We start from the raw sequence: 25,125 nt of genomic DNA on the forward strand, positions 1-25,125 counted from the left end.
TTCTCTGTACAAAGATTTGCTGAAGAGGTAGGCTTTTTTGAAAAGTTGTAGTACTTTGGAAAAATAAATTACTCCTAAGAAACAACTTTAAGAGTGAGAATGGGTGAAATACTTAATACTTAAAATATTATTCTTTACTCGATATTATGTTTTTAAGAAATTAATATCTCAGAGCAATGATCTGTGCTTGGATCTTCTGTTTATAATAGTCTATGAGAAAGATAAATGTGTGTTTATAGAATATAACTTATCTTGATAAATTTTTGTCCTTACAGTAATAACTGCTTCTTATGTATGAATGCATTTGATTCCCAAAATACACACCATATTTGGGGAAGACAGAAAAACTAAAAATTGCTTGTCAAAAACATTTACAAATATTTTCACGTGAACTCATCATTTGAGAAAAAAAATACTTCGACTATCTCAAAGATTAATTTAATAAGGATTCATCTTACTACATTATACACAGCTGCTAGTTAAAGAATGTTTTATTTTGTTTTGAAATATTTACATTATACCACCAACAAATGAATTAAATAATTTTATAAAATGATTATAGATGTTTTTATGAAAATTAATTTTAATAAATTTTACATACAAATTCATGATAATAATGACATATCTATATAACACCACAACAAATTAATGAAAAGTAAGGGAAAAATCTATTAAATTGGTTTTGTGTACAAAATGTAAGGATTTGCCTTTTTTAATGACTACTTTGAAATTTTTTTAGGTCCAAATGTTCTTAATTGACTAATATAAAGTGACAAAAATGGAATACAAAATTGAATGAGTACACCAACTGTACATTTTTTAAGTCAGATGATAATGCTACCAGATTTTTTTTTTTTTAAAGATTTTTTATTTATTTATTTGAGAGAGAGAGAATGAGAGAGAGCAAGCACATGAGAGGGGGAGGGTCAGAGGGAGAAGCAGACTCCCTGCCGAGCAGGGAGCCCGATGCGGGACTCGATCCAGGGACTCCAGGATCATGACCTGAGCCGAAGGCAGTCGCTTAACCAACTGAGCCACCCAGGCGCCCATATAATGCTACCAGATTTTGAATAGAACTTTTAAACTTTTAGTTTGATTTTAAATAAAACTAGTATGTTTTATAAAGCTTTAGCCTAGTACAGTACTTGGAGTAGGCATCATTCAGTCTTCAAATTATTTCTGACAATTCTAATTCTCATTTAAGTACAACTCTAAAACACAGACATCAGTTAAATGTCATTTTTCAATCAATTTTGAAATAAATTTAGAGTTTAATAAGTAGCTAACACATCTCTTCTGGGATAAAAGTAACAGAATCCAAACCCACTTTGAAGAAGGTAGATCTTAGAGCAAGCATTTTGCAAAACTTGGAAATATCAAGAATTTTTCAGTAAACTCATAAGACATGCAGTAATGTAATGTGAAGGTTAAAGCTTTATTTAAAGAGAAAGCTAGGGCGCCTGAGTGGCTCAGTTGTTAAGCATCTGCCTTCGGCTCAGGTCATGATCCCAGGGTCCTGGGATCAAACCCCCCCATCGGGCTCCCTGCTCAGTGGGAAGCCTGCTTCTCCCTCTCCCACTCCCCCTGCTGTGTTCCCTCTCTCCCTGTCTCTGTCAAATAAATAAATAAAATCTTAAAAAAAAAAAAATAAAGAGAAAGCTAAATTCTGGTCTCATGTTAAGTGTTATAAAATGAAACCTTATGCAAAGAATGAATAGACACCAGTTAAGAGTCATGAACATCTTTTCCATTTTTACATAAGGAATAATTTTAAGAAAGAGGGAATAAATAATTCAGAAATATTTTATACATGTATTACACAGATGAGGTAAATTGAAAATTATGTTCCAATTTCAGTTAGGGTTTTGCGTTTTGAGGTTTTAAGCCAGCTAGAAATATTTCCACTTATACAACAAATTATGTTATTGAACATACTTCAGTAAATCTTGTGTGAAAGATAAAATAAAGCAGATATTTATGTGCAGATAGTGATTCAGGAAAACATGAAGTTGTATTAATCTGGAATCCACTTGGCAGAGTTAGGATTTCATATTTCTGTGGTTTCATATTTCCTTATGAATACCTTCTGGTGCTAATCCCATTTTACGGTAATTATTGGTTCACATACCTTCTTTCTCCTAAGAGCTCCCTGAGTACACAGTGGTCCTCACCAAATTACCTGTTATCTTTCCTGCATCTCTGGTAGGTACTCAATAACTGTGAAAGGAAAGGATAAATGAATGAATCAGAAGAGAGAATGGGAAAAGAGATAAAATTAAAACCAGCGTGAAGCATAAAGTGAGAAATAGAGGAGAAAACCACCTTTTTTACTCCATCCTCTTACAAAACCATGGAGAAATGGAGGATGTTAAATGATAAATTAAGAAACTATACATTTTTGGTGTTCCAAAATTTATTAAAGATTTGGCTTATTTTGATAGGAAGGCAGAAAGGGAGATTGCTAAACTATGATCTCCTTCAGGTGAGTTTATATTTACACGAGGATATGCGAAAGAATTTCCTCCCCTCTTTACAGTATTTCTTCCTATCACATCTTCATGGTATCTATCATTAGGATCTGATTCCATTTTTTATTGATTGATCCTTATAGTTCTGTTGGGCTGCCTCATTGTTCTGCAGAAATTTAATCTCATATACTTTCTTATTTCAATAGTTGTCCTTCAAGCAACCAAGATGATCTGTATGTAAGGATGCTGTTTCCACTAAAATGTCAACTTAGACAGTATAGAAGGGTAAAAATAGAAACAATTTTGGATAACTAACACTATAAGAGTAGCCATCTGCTTCTCAGAAAGATACGGATGTGTTTTCTTGTTTCTTTCCTTTAACCAATCCAAAAGATTTCATTCCTAAAATCTAAGATTATGATATTTCTCCAAACAAAATTTCTGATATTTTATGACCAAGTTATTAACTTGTGAACACCCTGGATGAACTTTAAACAATGCATCAAATATTGCTGATGGATACTACATAGAATGATCCAGCAGCCATATGGAGACCCGATGGACAATCAAGCTACCATTTTCCAGATTGAGAAAGCAATCAAAATGAGGAAAATGGGAAGAGTACCACACCAGATGGTACTCCAGCTGAACTATACAAGTGTGGGTACACAGCAAATAGTGAATACTTGCACCACTTGTTCAAAACCATATGGACACAGAAAGATAGATGTAGATATTTGAGGGACACCTATTTCTTAAGAGGAAAAAAGAGGATAAATTAGGGTACTAAAAGCTACTACTGTGTTAACTGACGGGAAGTTGCTGACTTAAATTCTGTTAAATTGTGTTATCTAAAATAATTTACTTTGGGATATGATAATCATAACAATGTCCTAGAACTTCAAAAAAAATCCTTTATGAAACAATAGGATAAAAATAGTTTAGAAATATGTTGAAATGCATTGAGTTAATTTTAACTGAATTAATTTTTTTCAGGTCAAAGTTAATAAAAATGTAAACACTCTAAATCTTAGGTGTTACCTATTATTTCTTTATGGTGTAAAGCCCACAACTTGATAATATTTGAGGTCACAGTTGCTGGTTAAAATTTCAATGGAATAAAGTAATCTAAAACAAAAAAATATTAAAAGGCCTAATATTTGGAATTTATTTAGTTTATAATATTAGGTTATAGAGAAAAATATTTAATCTAATAGAAGCCTATAGTGAGGCTTTTTCTGTCTTCCTTTATGTAAAATATAGCAGGTAATTTACTTGCTACTTATCACAGAAAGTCTGGGGCAATCTCAGACAAAGCTAGGGACTATATTCTTGCATGGTTTTGACCTCTGAAATATGTATCAGTGCCAAGTGCCAATTGTGCACCCAGCATAAATATCAGAAAGCTCAGCCAAAAAACAGAACCCTGATGTATGAAATAAATGTATGCGTAAAGAAAAGATACATGTTTTGATTTTACTTTATGTTAGTTACTGTTTCCCACTAAGAATTTTATTATGAAGCTGCTTGGGATGTTTACTATAAATGATACATAATAACTGAACCAATGAGGCTGTTTAAACCTATGCTGACTTTTGCAGAATACTTTAGCATGCAATGCTATACTTATCTCATCTACGTTGGTGTAGAATACAAGCCAAGGAAACAGATAGGAGGCTTCTAAAGGTAATTTTAGAGGTAGTATCTTAGAAACATATATAAATGGTAGTTCAAATGCTATGCAAACAACTGAAGTTCCACATCTAAGTTTGCAGGGAAGAGAGAAGTCAGAAATATGTTCTCCCACAAACATAATTGTCAACATTCCTAAAACCAGCACCCTGAAACTGATTGTAAGTAAACATTGCAAAGGCCACAGTCCTAAAATTTACTAATTTATTTTTAAACTGAGGCTACTTCAATTTTAATGATGTTATTATTAATTATTATCATATTGAAAATGGAGCATTTTCCATGTGCAGTGCACAGTGCTTAGTTTGAATTGATTGTCTTACTTAATTCTCACAAGCACCTGTGAGATAAACACTTTTTACCCCCATTTTATGGGTAGAAAACCGGCACAGATAGGTTAAGCAGTTTGCCCAAGAGAAAACACTAGAAATGTCAGAGCAGGCTTTAAAAAAAGCAATACAACTGAAAAGTCCTTTCTGAACTTTATCATCATGCTATGCTGCTTGCCTTGGAATAATCTACCTAAAACATTCCGGTGCTCATATATTTTTAATATTCATTCATTCATTCATTTTTTTATTGAAGTGTATTTGGCATACAATATTATATAAATTTCAGGTGTATCATTCAACATTTATATACACTGCAAAGTGATCACCAGGATAAATCCAGCTACCATCTGTCACCATACAAAGTTGTTACATATTATTAACTATATTCTCTATGCTGTACATTCTAGCCCCTGTCTTTTTTTTTTAATTTTATAACTGGAAGTTTGTACCTTTTAATCCCCTTCCCTATTTTGTCCATCCTCTCATGCCCCTTCCCCCTGGCAACCATCACTTTGTTCTCTGTATTTATAAATTTGTTACTGTTTTGTTTGTTCATTTGTTTTAATTTTTAGATTCCACATATAGAAATCCTATGGTATTTGTCTTTCTCTATCTGACTTATTTCACTTAGCATAATACCCTCAAGTTAATGCTGTCGTAAATTTATTATTTTTAGAAATGAAGAAAATTTACAACATTTAAAAGGAATTTTATCTTTATTTCATCAGTAACATTAAGATTTAGTTGCTTTTAGATGAAATTTGATACAGCTGATTTTTTTCCCTAGAGTTTGGTAAAAGTTAATATATCAAGAATTCTTGATATATGTAAATCATTTTGCCAATTCAATAAAAGTTAACTTTACTGTTATTTTTACTTATAAACTGATCAATACACTCCTAAGGTATTTTACCCTTCATATAGAGTCTTTCTTTGTAGAGAAAATATTGATAATGCCTAGGTCTATATGAATAACTCATAAGATCTTGAAATCTTCAAGCATCAGAGCCAGTTGATGTCATGAGAATTAATCAAAATATTGACATCATGAATATGTAAAAATTAACACTTGACTGCTCTGTGTTTAAATGGGCAACATCACTTATTCAAATAGTAACTCTTTCCTTTCACCTGGAGAGCTAAATGTCAGCTATGAATGAAAAAGGGAGATATAGAATGGATCTGGTAAAATTGATATTTTTTTGCTAGTGAGATATTACACTGATGAACTGAAAAATCAACTTAGAAGCTACACCATGAAGGAGTATACTTCTTTTTTTTTTTTTTTTTCTTTTATGGAATCTATCTTAAGTTGAAAGTTTGAAAAAGAGGAAACCAGTTTTTGTGTCATATCTAAATATTTTTTTATGGAGATGTCAGAAGTCTGATACACTCAACTCTATTTTTCTACTTGTGACTGTGTGTATATCTGCAGTTGTCATTCATGAAAGCAATTAAGGCACAGGTGTTAGACGCTATTCCTGCTTTGTAACCTCACAGCCAGTTCATTTGCAGCATGTAAAGTTATGTAATAGATGTGTTTATGTGCTCGTTCTCTCCCTCTCTCCCTCTCTCCCTTCTCCCTCCCTCTCTCTACCTCTCTCTCTCTCCCTCCCCCCCCCCCCCCCGCCCCCTCTGTGTTTCTTGAGCTTTTACTATGCATGGAAAACTATTTCTCAAGATCACATAGGGGAGAAAATTCTTAACATGCTCTATGTTTATTGTAAGTAACAGTCCAATTTCCCTAACCTATGAAAACCAAAAGACTGCTTCCCTGAGCAGCATTTTTTCTTCCACTCCTCTATTGTAAGTTCTATAAAATTAGCCTGTTGGTGACAGAAATAACATGCTCTAAATTATTCTTAACACCTATTTTCTTCATGATTAACAAATAAATGTCTTTGTGGTGTTTGCTCTGTCAGGTGGTATATAAATACTAAATACTTGCTGTTTACTTATAAAGAATATGAATACACACAGCCAACATCTGCTGGCTTCATGTAGATATACTTTGAACAAATCTGAAACATATACTCACATTTTGAAGGATTCTCAAATTTTCATAATTGCATATTCCCAGTTTCAGTAATTCAAATTCAATGACTATTTCAGATATCTAGTTTTTTAAAAAAACTTTCCCTCATTCTGCTGTGATGTGGATTTTAAATAAATGACCAATGACTTCTCATAATGGAACTTTTTTTTTTCAAAACAAATTGAAAACAGCATTTCAGAATTTTTAAGCAAACTTCAGATTTTAAAATTACGTATATGTACATACATATTCTTTTTTAAAAAATGTGGTAAGAACACTTAGCATGGGACCTATGCTAACAGATTCATGAGTGTGAAATACAATATTGTCAATTACAGGCCCAATGTTGTAAAGCAGATTGCTAGAATTTATTTATCTTGCACAATTGAAACTTTACACCCACTGAATAATAATTCCTCATTTCTCCCTATACCCTGTTCCTGGAAACCCCCATTCTACTCCCTACTTCTCTGAGTTTCACTATTTTAGATCATTCATGTAAGTGGAATCATGCAGTACTTGTGCCACTGTGACTAGCTTATTTTGCTTAGCATAATATCGATGTTCATCCAGGTTGTTGCATCTGCAAGATTTCCTTCTTTGGAAAGAGTAAATAATATTCCATTGTATGTATATACCACATTTTCTTTATCTATTCATCCACCCATGGACATTTAGGTTTTCCCATATGCTGGCTATTGTGAATAGTGCTGCCATGAGCATGAACATATTAGTAGCTCTTCAAGATCCTGATTTCAGTTCTTTTGGGTAAATAGCCAGAAGTGGGACTGCTGGGTCCTATGTTAGTTCTATTTTTAATTTTTTTGAGGAACCTGCCTACTGTTTTCCATAGTAGCTGCGTCATTTTGCATTCCCACTAACAGTGCACAAGGGTTTCAATTTCTTCATATCCTCACCAACACTCATCTTTTGTTTTTTCTGTTTTTGTTTTGCTTTGTTTTTGTTTTTTTGATCATAGTCATCCTAACAGGTGAGTGGTGGTTTTGATTTGTATTTCCCTGATGATTACTGAGGTTGAACATCTTTTCATATACCTATTGGCCATCTGTATATCTTTCTCAGAGAATTGTTTATTTGAGTCCCCAACTCTTTTTTATTTATTTATTTATTTATTTATTTATTTTTATTTTTTATTTTTTTTTAAAGATTTTATTTATTTATTTGACAGAGAGAGAGACACAGCGAGAGAGGGAACACAAGCAGGGGGAGTGGGAGAGGGAGAAGCAGGCTTCCCACGGAGCAGGGAGCCCGATGTGGGGCTCGATCCCAGGACCTGGAATCATGACCTGAGCCGAAGGCAGACGCTTAACGACTGAGCCACCCAGGTGCCCCTCCCCAACTCTTTTTTAAAAATTGAGTTATTAGATTTTTTTTTTTTTTTGCTATGGAATTGTAGGCATTTCCTACATATTTTGGAAATGAACCCCTTATCAGATGTATGGTTTGCAAATATGTCCTCCCATTCCATAGGTTGCTTGTTCATTCTGTTGGTTGTTGTTCCCTAGACCACACAGACAGAAAGACACACACAAACAAATAACAAACAAACAAACAAAAACCATTAGCACTAATAAACAAATTTACTAAAGTTGCAGGATACAAAATCAACATATGAAAATCAGTTGTGTTTCTATACTCTCATAATGAACTATCTGTAAATGATATTAGGAAAACAGTCCCTTTATGATAGCATTAAAAACAAAATTCTTGAGAATAAACTTAACTAAAAAAAAAAAAAAAAAGGATAAACTTACCTAAAGAGATGAAAGACATGTACACTGAAAACTACAAACACTGATGATGAAAGAAATTAAAGAATGGAACCATGAACAGATAGAAAACTATCCCATGACCATGAATTGGAAGACTTAATATTGTTAAAATGTTCACACTACACAAAGCTATCTATAGATTCAGTGCAATCCCTATAAAAATCCCAATGCCATTTTTTTTTTTACAGAAATAGAGAAAACAATTATAAATCCTAGGGAACCATTAAGGACCCAAATAGCCAAAACAATCTGGAGAATGATTAACAAAGCCGGAGGCATCACACTTCCTGATTTCAAAATATATTATAAAATTACAGTATGGTACTGGCATATTAAAACAGTATCGTATTTGCATAAAGATGGACATATAAACCAAAGATACAGAATAGAGAGCTCAGAAATAAATCCACACATGCACAATCAACTAATCTTTGACAAGGGTACTGAGAACACATAATGGAAAAAGGATAGTCTTTAATAATGGTGCTGGAAAAAAAAAACGGTTATCCATATCCACAAGAAGGAAATTGGATCCTTACCTTACACCATACACAAACAACAACTCAAAATGGACTAAACACTTAAATGTAAGACCTCTAACTGTAAAACTCCTAGAAGAAAATGTAGAGGAAAAGCTTCATGACATTGTTCTTGGCAATGATTTCATGGATCTGACACCAAAAGCACAGGCAACAAAAGGAAAAAAAAAGAAGACAAGTGGGACTACATGAAACTATATGTGTATATTCTTCATATATACATATGAGTATATATATATTCTTGACATATATTCCTAATATATATATATTCTTTAAACAATATAATTTAACCTAGAGTTATGGAGCATCAGCTATATTCATGCCTGAAGTTTGGCAAGCATATAAAATCAAATTATATTCTCAAATATTTTAAAAGTGCATGACTTATATTGCTAGAATTGGGAAAATAGATCTTTTCACTTATTCTATAATTAAATAAAATAGCTACCTTTTTTTTATTAACTTGGAGTAATTAACTACAAATATATAGCATGTGATATTAATAATTAGCAGCCTAGTTATAACAACCAGATCACTTTTCCTATTAATATAATTCAAATATTTTCCCACAATCTGAGTTAAGCATATCTAGAGCATTTAGACATGTACAAATATAAATTATACAATATCATTTCATTGGAAAAGAAATGCACATTTCTTGTGAATTTCAAGCGGAATTGCACCAAATTAGAAATAATTATGAATGTGTTGGTTTGTGACAATGACGTTTGTATTTTCATTTATTTCAGAACTGAGAAGTCCTGAAGAAAGGTAAAGTTTTATGAGAGTAGGGTTTCTAGTCCAGAAAATCTTGCTAAGGAGATTATAGTCATGACTATATTGCAAGAATAATTTATGACATAAGCTCCTTCAAAAATATTTTTATCTAGATTCTGTAATCTCACTCAATTGGGGTTGAAAGTTAGCTTTTAACATGTATGATTAGTTCTTAATCCTACAAGTATATGAGGCTTCAGGTTTACTCAGAAAAACTTTAAGAAACTGATGGGACAGTTTTAAGACCAGGAATGGAGTATGGAGAGCTTTATTCATCTCTCCAGCCCATGCTTCTATCCCCAAGTTCAAGGTTGTTTAACATGTTTAACACCCTTAAGTCATTTATGTGTTGAAATAGTCACAGAAGCAAAGATGAATCTCAGGTATGCTCACTTGCTACCAACATTTATACATGCATTATTCCATTCATTCAGCAAGTTCTTATTGAGAACCATTCCCTGTTCTAGGAACTTTGGATCCAACTACATACAAAGTTCATGCCATCATGCAGGCTTTAATGTGGATAATAAGTAATAAGCGTATAGTAATAACTCCTCTGGAAAAGAAATAAAGCAGAGTAAGGAGATAGAAATTATAGATTAAGGAATACTGCATGACATTTGATCAGAGAACTCACTGAAATAAGAGAATACACCATGTAATGTTCTGGGGAGAAGTGTTCTAGAAGGGAAAAGAGCAAGTGCAAAGGCCCTTAGATACGAACATTTGGTGTCTTCAGGGATTTGATTCATCAGGCACCTTATTTTTCAATCTCATGTTTTGGTACTTGATTTTTCCCTTGCCTAGAATTCTCTTCCCTTAACCTATTATTCATCCTAAAGAGTCAGCATCATCTCCACCACACATTTGTTAGGCCTTCATACTGGCCCAAATGCTGTCCTTCTCTGCTCCCATAGCACTTACACAAACCTCTAGCTAATAATTTTTCAAATACTGCCTTTTTCTGTTCTTGTGTTTATCTTCCCTACTTGACTATGAGTGCCTCAAAAGCAAGGACTTTCTCTAACGAATTTTGGTTGTCCCAGGGTCTAGTACTGTGCTCAGGATGTCACAGCACTCAATGAAGAAAGATGAAAATTGGTAGTTATAAAATAATTTTAGATAACCTATTTTCCTTTCCTCAGATTATAATTGGAAAATCTTGCTTTAAGTCACATCTTCAGGCAAAAAACAAATAATTAGGCTCATTTTTTGGAGATGCTGTCATTACAGAAGATTCCCAATCTTAAAAATCAGCACTTTTCTGGGATATTATTTTTAAAAACTCTGAAAGAGCTCACACAAATTTAAGTAACCTTTGTAAATAAAACAATATATTAAAGACTGTTTTATATCAATAGACCACAAATGACATTAAATGGCATAAATATATATATATATTTTTTTATCTCAAACCTAAGGGAAGCATAAATATAAATTTTTAAAGGAGAATCAAACTAGAGCTATTCCAAATTGAATCCTTGCTTCATCAGATTTTCATAATTAGAGCAATTATCAAACCAAGAAATAATTTGTCTGGAACTGTTATTTATATTATTTAATATTATAATAAGAAAACACGTAAGAGCACTAAGACTATTACAAAGATGAATCAGTGGCATACAGTTACAATTTCTCTTTTGACTGCACAGACATAACTAAGATTACATATAGAGTTGAATTTTGTAATTTATGTATTTCTCAAAAAAATACTTCACTTGCATTTTCAAAAAAGCTTGAAACATTATTGGGTTATCCTAAATGTTTTATTTCCTCTGGATATAAAACACATCTGGTAGGATCATTTTTACAAAGTACTGCCTGGTAGGCCCAGAATCAAACCCAATCATATGGTCATTGAACAAATGGCCACCGTATTTCTTGGATTTGCTGCAAGTTTATTCTCCAGTGTAGTTGCTCTTTTCTCATTTGGCAGTGTCCTGTCAGCTCTCAATTAACTGCACATTTATACTCTTTCTATGCTGAATACTGCCGCCTTTCAGCTTTTTTTTCCATCCAGGACAGTGTCCACCTCACCTCCTCATCCCATTCTCCCTGATGGGCATGTTCCTCCATCTGGTTCTTTGAACTTTATCAGAAATTATGTGAAGGTTTACTCTTCCACTTTGATATGCTCTGCAGATACCCACTAATGAAAAACAAACAAACAAACAAACATGGCCTAACCCCTCATTCAGCTAAAGATCTAGCGATGGCAGGCGATACCAGAGTGGAGACAAGCACACAAATGGATAATCTCAATACAATAAAAAACATCTGATTGAGTGCTGGGTGGACTCAGGAAAAGATGCTCAACTCTCCTTGGCAAAGTTTCCTGGAGAAATTACCACCTGAGCTGAATCTGGAGTGAAAATAGCATTTAGGCATAGAGATCATCTAAAGGAGAAGAAAAGGCATATGCAAAAATACAGCAAAGTGAAAAATGTGAATAATTAGAGAACCATATGACCAGAAAGAGAAGTCTTTAAATCTTGAGGGTAAGGAGTACCTCTGGAAGGAACCTTATTTGATACAATGCTTTGTTTTGCTCTCTGTTAGTCCCATAATCTGTGTAAATAGGCATTCAATGAGTATTTTCTGCTTTGACTAAATGAAGATTAAATTGGCAAACGTTTGGCAAACTCAAGGCTGTGCATTGTTAAAAATAAGAGAAGTGGTATCAAAGGACATACCAAAAGGACAGTACACTCCTGAGATTTTCAATGTTTGAAATCTGAAGTTTCTAAGTTTGCAAACATAGAAACACTGATAGAGTTGGACTATTTCAGCTGAGATGTCCTTTCACCAGAAGTTAATCACTTTTATTTTGGTCTCTCTGAGTGCCTCTTTTCTTTGCAGACCATTTTATTTCCACACACGCATACACATACAGACACACACACAAGCTGTGTGTGTTTTTTATTTTATTTTTTTTTTTTTTAAATTTATTTATTAGAGAGCGAGCGAGAGAGAAACAGCATGAGAGGGGAGAGGGTCAGAGGGAGAAGCAGGCTCCCTGCTGAGCAGGGAGCCCGATGTGGGACTCGATCCCGGGACTCCAGGATCATGACCCGAGCCGAAGGCAGTCGCTTAACCAACTGAGCCACCCAGGCGCCCCTGTGTGTGTTTTTTAACCATACCAAGAGGAATGCTTCGTATACAGAGATGGTGAGAGAACAACAGACAGCAGTGATGCCCAGTGAGTGACTAGACTCACATTCTAGCTAAGTGATTCTCTCCAAATTACCAGAGTTGAAAAGAAAATAATTCAAATTTTCAGCTTCAAAAAATGATCACAGTTTTTAAATGTTATAAACTTTTGGGGTAGTTTGTGAATAGTCAAGTATCAAGTGGTAAATAAACGGTTAAGGATCTAATATAGATGCCAACTCTTACATTTACAGAGTCTTCCTAGGTATTGTTTCTGTTACCTACTTAATCAGAATTATTAAGTCTCTCAGTCTTAAAAACTGCTGAAGCAGAAAGAAAACTCCTGAATCAGTCAGTTGTCCCCCTTTCGAGCTACCCTTGTCTGTACTTCCATTAGGCTAAATATCCTAAAATTGACTTAATTGCAATACCTAAAGGCGAGTTTGCAGTATGTGAAAGTGCTGTGGAAAAAACTGAAGTGCTCTAATATTAGCAGGGCTGCTGAAAGATGAGTGACACATCAAAGAGATTTGAGCTGGTTTTTCCATGATAACTTATGGGACTCAAAGTCCTCCTAAATCAAATCAGTTCTCTAATATATACACCCTAGTGTAAGCTTCAACAAAGCACTAGGAGTAGAAATTTAGTGTTATATTTATTAGCCAACACAAAAAATTAGACCTTGACATAGTTATTTATTTATTCTTTTCTCAAGAGGAAACTTCCTTCAAGGCCCTATAGAACTATAAGGACTTAAAATAACTGGAAGTACTGTAACCTACTAGACCATTTTAATAATACTATCAGCATCATCATGACATAGAAAAGATTAGAAAACAAAGAACTGTAAAATGTAATGAACTAAAATGTTTGCCCATTTATGTTTTGTTTATATTATATTTTTAATTACAAGGTGATATACAGATTTAAAACCAGTATCTAGAGAATAAAAAGAAAACTGATCTCCATCTCCCCCTCCCACTCCCCTTGTTTTTCTTATAGACAACGGGCATTAAAAATTACATTTGGGGCGTCTGGGTGGCTCACTTGTTAAGCATCTGCCTTCCGCTCAGGTCATGATCCCAGGGTCCTGGGATCGAGCCCCGCCATCGGGCTCCCTGCTCAGTGGGAAACCTGCTTCTCCCTCTACCACTCCCACTGCTTGTGTTCCCTCTCTCGCTGTCTCTCTCTCTGTCAAATAAATAAAAAATCTTTAAAAAAATTACATTTAATTGTGGATGCTTTATCCACTGAAATAAGATCTGGCTTCTGTATTTGATTTCATACTCATTGTGGACTGCCTGGATTCCAGGTGGCTCACTACTACCCATGGAACTGATTTGCCTTTGACCAGTAGGCTAGAATTCAAGTCATGTCATTATCTCAACTCAGTGTTTTTCAAACTTTGTTTCATGGAACCTAAAGGGTTTGGAGTTCCTAAGAAGCCACATTATGGAGATTAACAGCAGGCTGTCATTTGAAATGTGGATTTTACTTGAAAAAAATGTGGGATTTTTCTATTTACACCATTTCATGCTCTGTGACGAGGACTGTATCTTTAACATATGCACTTTAGAAAGGTGACTTTTTCCTCCCATGGCAACATACGATGCTTTATTAAAAATAACAGTTTTATTGTTAACTCTTCAAATTTCCAGGCCAGTCTTCTAGGGTTACGACTGCCAACAGGGACAGGCAGGTATGGTAAATGTGTGAAATGGGTCTGCCAGGGGCCGTGCTGTACAGGAACGTACAAGTCCCATGTCCAGGGAACAGCTGCTGTTCACTTCTAGCCAATCATCACCATGTGAGAATCTGGGCCCAGTGTCCCTCACAGCTTCCAAATTTTCAAGAGAAGCTGAAAACCCAGAGATTCATGTAAAAAACAAATACCCTGTTGTTTAAATACTGGCTTAATTAAAAAAAAATACTATGCAAGACAAACAATATTTGTGGGCCAAATTCAGTCCACTGGCAGTCAGCTTACAATCGCTGCTACCCATCTATAATCACAACTTTGTTCTTTTTATCCACTGATTAATTTATAATTCACATGTTTGAGCATTGATCCAAATGTATCTGGGGGTGGTCTCAATAATCTGGATAAACACATTTCCATTTTTGTCAGCTATTTTCCAATGCTACTCAGTTTCTGTGATAAAAAGCAATTTGCCCTACTTACCTTGGTTGTGGAGACATGTTTTACTTTTCTTTTAAATCCTAACTCATTGAAATATTCATAAAATCTTGGTTGTGTAAATAACCCCTTAAGAAGCTGATGATGGGATGCAATGATAAGTCAGGTACAATTCATAACAAGCTTGCTCTCCAACATGAAGAGAAATAAACATTTTCTGAGGAACTGAACATGTCATTATCGCAACTCAGTGTTTTTTAAACTTTGTTCCACGGAACCTAAAGGGTTTAGAGCTCCTAAGAAGCCACATTATGGAGATTAACTGCAGGCTGTCATTTGAAATGTGGATTTTGCTTGAAAACAAAAAGTTTGAGAATATTTGTTCATCAGATTATAGAATTTAAAATTTGATCTGTAAGGAAAGGGGTCTTACCTTTAGGTCAGAGGATTCCTTGCTGTCCACAGAAGTGTTTCAGAGGATCCGTGAGCTACCTGACATGCAGAGAATCTGCAAATGGCATTTTTATTACTTCTATAATATTCTCAAAGGAGTTTGTGAATCAACATATGGCATTTAGAATAAATGAGTAATGTTTAACATGGATTCTGAAGTGAGAGCTACATAAGTGATTCATCTGGGACTAACTGCAAACTTTTTAAGCCTCAGTTTGTTCATCTGTAAAGTAGGAGTAATAGCATCTACCTCACTGTGTTATAGTGAAGTCCAAATGAGACAAGCAAATAGAAAGGGCACAGCACAATGCCTTCCATAGAGTATGTACTCCGTAAATGTCACTTATTCCTGTTGTTGTCCTTGTTGTTGTTTAACAAACTGAAACACATAGGGAAAGTCACAAGAAATTAATATACTGTTAGTAAACAAAATGATGCAGAAGCACAGGGGGAAGAATAACTATTTTTTCTTGGATGAGTCAGTGTAGACTTCCAGAAGATGTGCCATTCGATCTGGGCCTTGAAGATGAGTAAGAGTTTGGCCAAGAGACAAGGTGGGCGAAAAGCTTTCCAAAGAGGGGGCAGGAACAGTATAGGTAACACATCAAATATTTGCAGGGATCGGAAAGCTCAGTGAGTGGTGACAAGGTTGCACAACTTACTCAATAAGAGCCAGGAGAGGAGAAGCAGGGGATGAGACTGGAGAAGCAAACTGGAGTTAAAATATCCTGGGGAGTTTGATTTGTAAGCACTATGAAGTCAATGAAAACCTTTAATAAGGGCAATACGATCAGATTTTTAAAGGAGGATAATTCTTATGGTGTTGTCCAGGATAAATTAAAGTAAAAAAAGTTAATTAATACTTGTATGCATTTAATATATGCTAGGGATTGTTTTATACAATGATTTTCTCAATGAACCTAAAATGTTCAGATTATCTCTTCATGTCATATGTGACAAAATTGAAGCTTCAAGTGGTTCGCTATCTAGGAGCATATAACCAGTCAGTGGTGCAGCTGTGCTTTTAATCAATTTGAAAGATTCCAAAGCCCCTTTTATTTCCACTGGTCTATGTGGTTGGGAAATAGGATAGGAATCTTGCCATTCGTCTAGATGATAGGTGATATAGGACTGAAATAAGAAAGTGGCAATGAAGATTGATATTCAGAAGCTATTTCTGAGGAAAATATGGAGATGTAAAAAAACAAAAACAAAAACAGATTAAATATAAAAAGAGGAAACAGCACTAGTCAAAGATACTTTAGAGGTTATGAAATGGGAAAGTATCAACACAAGTGGAAACAGTCACAACTAAGAATCTAGTAGATGAACAATGATTTTTTTTTTTTTTAGTATAAAGGAGCATTGGCACCGAGAAAATTTAGAGTGTGGCACACTGGGTTTTAAGTGCCTCGTGGACATCCAAAGAGAGAGGTCCATAAGGCATTGGCTATAGAGCTGTGATGAGAAGTGTCAGGGCTGGCCAGTACATACACTATGGTCGAAGTCCTGAGGATCAGTGAGATCGCTCAGGCAGAAGGTGGGGAGAAGGGAGGCACTGATATCATCCAGTTGGAATAATATGTTTCATGCTTTCCTCACTAATTAAAGATCGAGGTCTTCAGGACAGTATCTTTGTTGCCTGCACTTTTGAATCCCTCGGATATTTTTACACTACAGTACACATAGTAAATAGTTCATAAAGTTTCTTTGAGTAAATAAATGAAAAGGGCATCAAAAAATAGAATCTAAAGAAAGGGGCTCAGAAAGGAAGTTGAGAAAGACTGGTTAGGTGATGGGATGAAAAAGAAGAATGAAAGCCAAAGGAGAAGGGTATTTCAAAACAGAGAGATTTGTCCTAGTGCTTGAAATGCTTCAGACAGATCAGTTGGGACAAGGACTTAAAATAGGCCATTGGGTTTGAGAATAGGAGAACACCGGAAAATATATTTCCTATTCAAAACTTATCACTGGAACTAATCACTGGGATTTTGGAATTCATCCTTTCATGAGTTGGGAGTCAATTGGTATAAGGCAAGTTTCCAAACCCACAATTTAGCAACAAAACTGGTAGTACAGATCTAGTGTAAAAGACTAACAGGCAATTAATTGTACTGAGTTTCATTACAGGTGTCCCAATTTAAAGTGCTTCCTGCTGATAGGGGAGGCTAAGTGTCTATTAAACGGGAAAAAATGAAATAAAATGTATCTCTATTGTGATTCTTTCACAATTAAAGATCCCCCCAGGAATGCATTGATTGCTTAAATATTTAAAAATTTGGGACTCAGTTAACATCTTCTCACATTGAAAAACACACTGAGAATGCAAATATATATAAATAAAAGGATGACAATTTTTGGGAAAAAAGCAGATGTCTTGATATTTCTGTTTTTATGTTTCATGCTTTAAGTGTTTATATCTTTCCATGACAAGCAAATAACCACTTAAAAACTCAGTCTAGTAAGATCAGTATGTTGTCCCTGGAAAATTAAAAACTCATAAATATGTTATGCATTTTTTGTAACTCAAATATTTTCATTATTCTTCCTAATCAGGTGGACTTTTTGGATAATAAATATTCAGACATATTCAATTATGTATGATATAGTACTGTTATAATATTTCATTGAATACTTTGAGACTAAAGCATATAGAGACTAACGACACTAAAATTGAATAATAATTGCATTGAATAATATTGTTTTATTGTTAAAAAAATAATGTTAGAAAGGAAAAGCAAGTGTAGTTTCTTCACAAAAATCAGGATAGATGTCCTCTAGGTGTTGGATACATAACAACGCTTCACAATTTTATTTAGATAATGACTTATAAAGTCCAGAAATAACAACCAGGATTCTTTTTTTTTTTTTTTTAAGCCCACAAGAGAATCTGACACCTCTGAGTTACTGAGCAATCATTGATCCAGAACTAGCATGGCCTCTTAAAGCCCGTAAGAGCTAACGGGAAGTATAGCTATAGGCTATAGAGTTAGGGATTTAAAAATGTCAAGCAACACTAATAATTCATGCATCCTGGGACCATAGAGCCAGCAGCATGTCAATAATAATGACATGCTCTTTGAAAAACAGGTAAAATTAACATCTAGTGTTTTAAGAGAATATTACAGAACTTTGATAAAAGAAATAATTTTCTTTGGCATATGAGGTTGCTGATTTGGGTTCTATATATTCCTGCTACTTACCATGCCTCCTAGGTATGTATCCCAAATACAGGGCTACACATACTGTTAGTTGACAAAGGGCCTGCCATGGCATAATAGCGAAGTGTGTAGGCAATAAAAAGAAATGCACAAAATAAAAATCAATACCTGAACACGTCAAGTGTGCTAGAGGATACAAGTGACTTCATATGCAGGAAACATTTAAGAAAAAAGATGACAGAATAGTGAAGGATACATTTAGGAAGTTTACTCTTTTGTTAAAATAAAATTTAGGGAGATTTATTATTTTTATTTTTACTATTTCAAGATAACCCATTTTAGAAGCCACACTTAGAAGCAAGACTTCAATCTGATGTTTAAAAAGCTTCTAGACTCTTTAGAAATTCTTGTTTTGTTTTTTTTTTTCCCATGGTCTTCCCTTTTGAAAGAAACTTTAAGAAAACAGCTGCATTTGAAGGGGAAGGGAGTACCGGACACAAGAGAAAAGGGAAATTGTGTTTTATTGAATGATTTTTTTTTTATTACTACTCTGGGACCCCAAAAAAAAGTGACTATGGCTATCAAATAACTCTCCGTCAAAAAAAAAAAAAAATCTTTAGATCAATCTTTAATGAGAAAGGAAAAAGAAAAAAAAAAATTCACCCCGGTCTTGTTTTATGCACACAATTCTATATGTTTTTCTAACACGTCAATATGCTCATGGTTCTTAAATTTAGCATTTGAATGAAATACCCAAGAGCCTTGAATGACACTCACCCCCCATTCAAAGATATATAGATCAATTATATGGCATTGATGAAATCCTTGATATGATTTGTGACCCTTTAACTAACGACATTTCCTCTAAAGTGACAAAATCACAACAAAACATAAAAAAAGAACGCCTCATTACAAAGGAACCCGCCATACATTATTTAAATCTTTCCCTCTGAGAGAGCAAGAGCTAGAATGCATACTGAGTAACTGCTACTCAACATGAAATGATTCTTTTTCATGGAACTCAGAGCACTGATTTCTGACTGGTCATTATGAGAAAAACAAATACCATCTGCAAATAATAATTAGAATGTAATATTATTTAAGCTTCTGAAAGAACATAAAATATGTATATAGAAGCTCTAAAGCTAATAAAAATAGAATGTCGATTACTTCAAAGTATTTCACATTTGTATTGTTCAACTCATAATAAAATGAAACAATGTTAAATGCACTTCTTAAGTCCTATTAAAAAATCTCTCAGTTGAATCAAGAATGGTTCAGCTCACTTGAAGTTACAGCCCAGTTTAGGAAAATTGCATTTTACTGCTCTTCTATTGATTTTTAGCAAATTTAAAACTGTCACTATCTGATGATTCTGCTTATCTTTGAATTTAAAATGTCCATAGTATTTACATAGCATTGAAAAATTACTGTTTCAACATATTGTATTTTTAATGCAACTCTCTTTTTGTGGTTTATATAGCTAGCTGTCTACCAAGAGGACATTTTGATGTCATCCTCCTTTGTAGCATGCAATGAAATCTCATATTTTTCTTTAATCAGCAATGGCATATTGACTGAAAAATAAAACCATTTCTCATTTCCTTCCTTCTCCCCTTCCCCCCTTTTTTAAAATGATCAGTATTTCAATTGTTTTGCATTTGTAGTTTTTAATAAAACTCAGTATTACTGGGTAGTTCAATACTTTAAAATTATTTTCAAACAAACACAAATCATCTTCAAATTAGCCCAAGCAAAGATATGAAAGTTCTTAGCTCACTGGTGAAAATTCTACCCAAAGATAAATATATCACTCGGTTCCTGCTATCCACAAAAACCACATATATAAAGTACACATAAAATTCAAGTCACAAGGCATTTGTTGAATGCTAGTCCCATCAATTATGCTTTATTTCCCTATGATTGTGCAAATGATTTGTTCAGAAGATGAGTTTGGGGAATGTTTAAATATCTTGGTAAACAATTAATGAGCATCAATCAATATAAAAACCGGATTTTTTTTCTAATTCCTGTTGAATGTGACTTTTTTTCTAAAATAGACATTACCAAACAGAAGCTATAGATTCAGTTGCTAAGCATCCATTAAAAATGTATAGCCACATGTGATAAAAGTCACATCACTATGGCAAAAACAAAATTTGCATTCTTCATGCAAATTCACCATGATTGTAGCTTTCAATACAGTAATACAACCATAGGGGCATATCACTGATTTTATTGTAATCATGAAAGCATATATTATGGGGTTATTTTTTTAGGTACATATAAAATTTTTCAGTTTTCTGAGGCTTGAATTTAACTAAATACCATAGCATTTTGCCTACTATTTGAACTTACTTTACTCTGGAAATTTAAAAATTATGTTAATCAAGATAAATTTAATTTTGTTGGGTTGTACACTGAAAATACGGTTTTGTTTGTTCTGTATTGTTCTTTTTTAAAGGATTTTATTTATTTATTTGAGAGAGAGAGAGAGCGCGCACATGCACACGAAGTGTGGGGGGTTTGGGTTGGGAGGGGCAGAGGGAGAAGCAGACTCCCCGCTGAGCAGGGAGCCCCAGGCCAGGCTCAATCCCAGGACCCTGAGGTCCGGACCCGAGCCAAAGGCAGACGTTTAACAGACTGAGCCACCCAGGCGCCCCTGTTTTGTATTGTTTTTAATGTGAAATCCTCCAGGCCAGACGGCAGACTTGAATTTTTGACATAGCTATCAGTTAAAGAAGAAACATGGATGATGAGGGAGGGAGTCAGGGTTCATTAAATGCCTATCATTTATTCATTCATTCCGCATGCTTTTCAAGTTGTTCCTATTATGCACGGAACACTGTGCTATGGTTTGCCTGGTGCTGAGCAAACTTTATACACATTAACTCAATTCAATTCATTCATAAACATTTTCCATACCTATATTTATTCAATAAAAAAAGTGCTAAAATAAAGATTAGCTGCGGTGTTTCCCATGAACAAAAATCATCTGCTAGCACCATTATTCTTCCATAGACTTCTGTTATTGGGACGGAATTGAGAAGTTATGTGTATTTCCAAGTTATTCTTTTCCTAAGACCATTCTTCTGTTTCTGTAGTTACCAGCTTAGGTGCAATATAACAAAATACAGCAATTGTTAGTGCTAAGACAAAGATTCCTTAATAACTCTAAGATTTGGCTTTGAAATATGCTAAGTGAAACTAAGAAACTCGTTAGTTGCTAAACATTAAAGATTCAAGTTCTCCAAAGTCAATGTCATTTGTAAAAAAGGCACTTGAAGTATACATTGAAATCCTCTTCACAGGAAAAAAAATAATTTTATAGTATATTTGGCGAGTTATAAAAGTCTTGCTCTGTATGATTTTATAATTATTCCTTAGTTACTATTTTCACACCTTCTTTGGATTTTAGAAAAACTCTCAACTTTTATTGTTCTAACACTGACAAAAGGGAAGTATTGGGAATTTTAGTATGCATTAAGCCAAGTGCTACAATTATTGATAATAATTATACAAACCAAGTTATCAAATGTATCCCATTTTGTCACCCATGATAAGTGATAGAACATTTCAGTGTACGGGGATGATCTGATAGTGTTTATGGTGGTCAGACAGGGCTAAACCAGCTGGTCAGACAGGGCCACACCAGCTGATGAAGGGTATTCTTTTTCTCCACTACCAAGAGCTGAGTCCATTTTTAAAACAAGATTTTTGTGATTATAAAAATAATTTCGTCTAATTTTATGCAATTTTGAGAATGCAGAGAAGTATAAAGAAATTTAAAAGAACAGACAAGTTATTTCATTATCTCTTTGAAGGTTGTTACACACTTTAAATATAGTTGGATAGAAAGCTGCAGAAATAAGTGCAAATATAGATATGCACACTGTACATGCGGATATGATGATTCATAAATGTATGTATTCCTTTTTTTTTAAAAGATTTTATTTATTATTTATTTGAGAGAGAGAGAATGAGAGAGAGCGAGTACATGAGAGGGGGGAGGGTCAGAGGGAGAAGCAGACTCCCTGCCGAGCAGGGAGCCCGATGCGGGACTCGATCCAGGGACTCCAGGATCATGACCTGAGCCGAAGGCAGTGGCCCAACCAACTGAGCCACCCAGGCGCCCTGTATTCCTTTTTTAACAGCTGTTTTTCAATTGTCAGTTTTCATTATTTCAACAGATTTCCCATATCGTAAATAACCTTATAGATAATTTAATTATTAGTAATCTCTCTTCCTCATATAGTGTATTATAATCTATTTACCCAGTTCCATTTTGTTGGATGTTTAATTTCAATGAAATGTTTATTTCAGTATTACAAACATCAGTCATAAACACCTCTCGATACAACTTTTGGCCAGTATTCTAGTTTTTCCTTATGATAGATCTCCAGAAATAGAATTTACTGCCTCAAATGATACAAATATTTTAAGGTTCTTGATGCATTTTACAAAATTGATTTTTAGAGGGATTATCAATTCATTTACACTATCCCTATTTTAAAGTGTTGATCCCACTGTATTTATATCACTTGTGTTTTCTAATTTCAGTAAAATGTTGCTAATTTGGCAGTTGGGAAGTGGTATCACATGTTGTTTAGATGTGTATCGACCATCAGCTAAAGAGTAAGCCAGACTGCATTAAAAATATGGGCTCACAGCAAATGATGGGGTCCTGCAGGTGATTTGCCCTAGCTAGAATTTCTCACTAATAAAGGTATATAACTAGACTTCCAAGTGAAGCTCAGGGCCAGACAACTATGGGAATTTTACACAAGGTAGGCTTTGGATTTGACTTCCAAACAAATAACCTCTCCTGGGGCAGAAAGAAAAGAATTTCCCAAACCCATAGATCAGGATAGCACCTCCTTTGTCTTCATATTTTTATTCATTTTTTAAAAAATGTTTTATTTATTCATTTTTAGAGAGAGCAAGGGGAGGGGCAGTGGAGGACAGAGAGGGACAAGCAGACTCTGCACGGAGCACGGAGCCCTACGCTGTACTCCTTCCCAGTACCCTGAAATCTTGACCTGAGCCAAAGTCAAGAATCTGATACCCAACCGATGGAGCCATGCAGGCACCCCCTTTCTTCATACTTTTAAAATATGGGCTTCATATTAAAATGTCCTCATAAATCTATAGATGAAGAAAATTCTTCAGTATGCAACCAGAGACAGAATCTATCCATTCATACTATAGCAATACATTTTAAATGCAGTAGTGCTAATTATCTTTGCAAAATGGTATTCAATAAAAATAGCAGTTTTCTGTGTAGCTGCTGAATGATTTAGAAGGAACCTCATGTGATTGTCTAAAAAAATACTTCATCTATAACTTTACTTTGTTTGATAAGCTTTATATACAGAAACTGGCAAGAACATTTAACAGTATCACTAATAATCAAATCAGGAAATTATTTTGACTTTTCTACTTTCTAATGAATACAGTTCACTAATTATATTAGTCCATATTTTGGGCAATCGGAATCAATTAAATGGGTGAATGGAGCTACACTTCTGAAATTAAACTTTGTTATTTAATCCGAATTTACCTTAAAAGAAGTTCATTTAAACTAATTCCATATGATGCCAAAATAAATTCACTCAAATTAGTTGTTGAATTATAGAGAAAACCTTAGACCTGCCAAGTTCATAGAAAAGGTAGTATTGTAACTGAGAGTTCAATCAATCTAAAAAAACAAAAAAAATAGTAATGTTTATTTGATAGAAAATATGTTCAGTTAGTAAGAATCGTAACTCAGAAATGGCATATTTTATATCAACTCAAAACTGTAAAATGACTTAATAAGAACCATTAGTTGATAGTATTCTAGAAATAAATTTAACTATCATAGAAATTTATTTACAAGTAAAAGTTTTCTTGTGTGGGCATCTGGAAATCTTTTCTCTAAACAGACCTTCAGAGGTTACACATGAAGAATATAACTTTCTCGGGGCATCTGGGTGGCATAGTTGGTTAAGCTTCTGACTCTTGGTTTCAGCTCAGTCATAATCTCAGGGTCATGAGATTGAGCCCCAAGTCTGGCTCCAAGCTCAGCAGGGAGTCTGCTTGAGACTCTCTCTCTCTTGTTCTGCCCCTCCTGCTCATGATCTCTCTCTCAAATAAATAAATGAATCTTAAAAAAAAAAAAAAAAAAAAAAGCAAAGAACGTTCTCCTCAAAATCTACTAGTGCTCAGGATTTATTTAATTATCAATTTGGAGGGGCATCTGGGTGGCTCAGTCAGTTGAGCATTGGACTTTTGGTTTCAGCTCAGGTCATGAACTTGGGGTTGTTGTGAGATCGAGCCCATCGTCAGGCTCTGTGCTGGGCATGGAGTCTGCTTCAGATTCTCTCTCTCTCTTCCTCCCTTCTGTTCCTTCCCCCACCACCTGCACTTACTCTTTTTCTCTCTAAAATAAATAAAATATTTTTAAAAAAAGAATATATTAATTATCAATTTGGAAAAATCTGAGAGGAAGGACTTTCTAGATAATAAGTGACATAGCACAAACTCACCTTATTTCTCTAAATGCTATGGAATAATGATAGTGTGCATTTCTTATGTGTTTAATAATTT

General features: G+C 34.3%; 2 long non-coding RNA genes across 3 annotated transcripts in view; one reads left to right on the plus strand and one right to left on the minus strand.

The window, feature by feature from the left end:
- Positions 1-25,125, plus strand: part of LOC118547859 (uncharacterized) — an 85,185-nt gene that overhangs the window by 22,689 nt on the left and 37,371 nt on the right. The gene's annotated exons all lie outside the window — the stretch shown is intronic.
- The window catches only part of LOC118547858 (uncharacterized), a 107,150-nt gene continuing 83,940 nt past the window's right edge, over positions 1,916-25,125 (minus strand). Inside the window, exon 5 of the long non-coding RNA XR_013448029.1 lies at positions 1,916-2,217. This is a non-coding gene — a long non-coding RNA (uncharacterized LOC118547858). The remainder of the gene's footprint in view (positions 2,218-25,125) is intronic.

Source organism: Halichoerus grypus, chromosome 5, assembly GCF_964656455.1.
Source record: "Halichoerus grypus chromosome 5, mHalGry1.hap1.1, whole genome shotgun sequence".
Lineage (NCBI taxonomy): Eukaryota > Metazoa > Chordata > Mammalia > Carnivora > Phocidae > Halichoerus > Halichoerus grypus.